The 571-nt window shown below is 51.7% G+C and overlaps 1 pseudogene; it reads left to right on the top strand.

Annotated features, from left to right (window-relative positions):
* The window catches only part of LOC106511874 (nuclear distribution protein nudE homolog 1 pseudogene), a 2,621-nt pseudogene extending 2,056 nt beyond the window's left edge, over positions 1-565 (top strand).
* Positions 566-571: the final 6 nt, after the last annotated feature.

Here is a 571-nt window from a genome sequence, read left to right as displayed (position 1 = left end):
TCGCCCTAAAAGCAGGAACTCATGTCCCACCAGGTCCTTCAGACTCTGTCCCTCTAACAGTGTCCAGACTGGACCCCAAGACCAGTCCCACAGAGTCTGAGACCTGCTGCAGGTATTAGACTGGTCCCACAGTGTCTGAGACCTGCTGCAGGTATTAGACTGGTCCCACAGAGTCTAAAACCAGCTGCAGGTATTAGACTGGTCCCACAGAGTCTGAAACCTGGTGCAGGTATTAGACTGGTCCCACAGAGTCTGAGACCTACTGCAGGTATTAGACTGGTCCCACAGAGTCTGAGACCTGCTGCAGGTATTAGACTGGTCCCACAGAGTCTGAGACCTGCTGCAGGTATTAGACTGGTCCCACAGAGTCTGAGACCTGCTGCAGGTATTAGACCAGTCTCATAGAGTCTGAAACCAGCTGCATGTATTAGACTGATCCCACAGAGTCTGAGACCTGCTGCATGTATTAGACTGATCCCACAGAGTCTGAGACCTGCTGCATGTATTAGACTGATCCCACAGAGTCTGAGACCTGCTGCATGTATTAGACTGGTCCCACAGAGTCTGAGAC

This window comes from Austrofundulus limnaeus, unplaced genomic scaffold (genome assembly GCF_001266775.1).
Source record: "Austrofundulus limnaeus strain Quisiro unplaced genomic scaffold, Austrofundulus_limnaeus-1.0 Scaffold3436, whole genome shotgun sequence".
NCBI classification, from domain to species: domain Eukaryota; kingdom Metazoa; phylum Chordata; class Actinopteri; order Cyprinodontiformes; family Rivulidae; genus Austrofundulus; species Austrofundulus limnaeus.
Note: the sequence above shows the minus strand (reverse complement) of the source record. Positions and strands in the feature narration are given on the sequence as shown.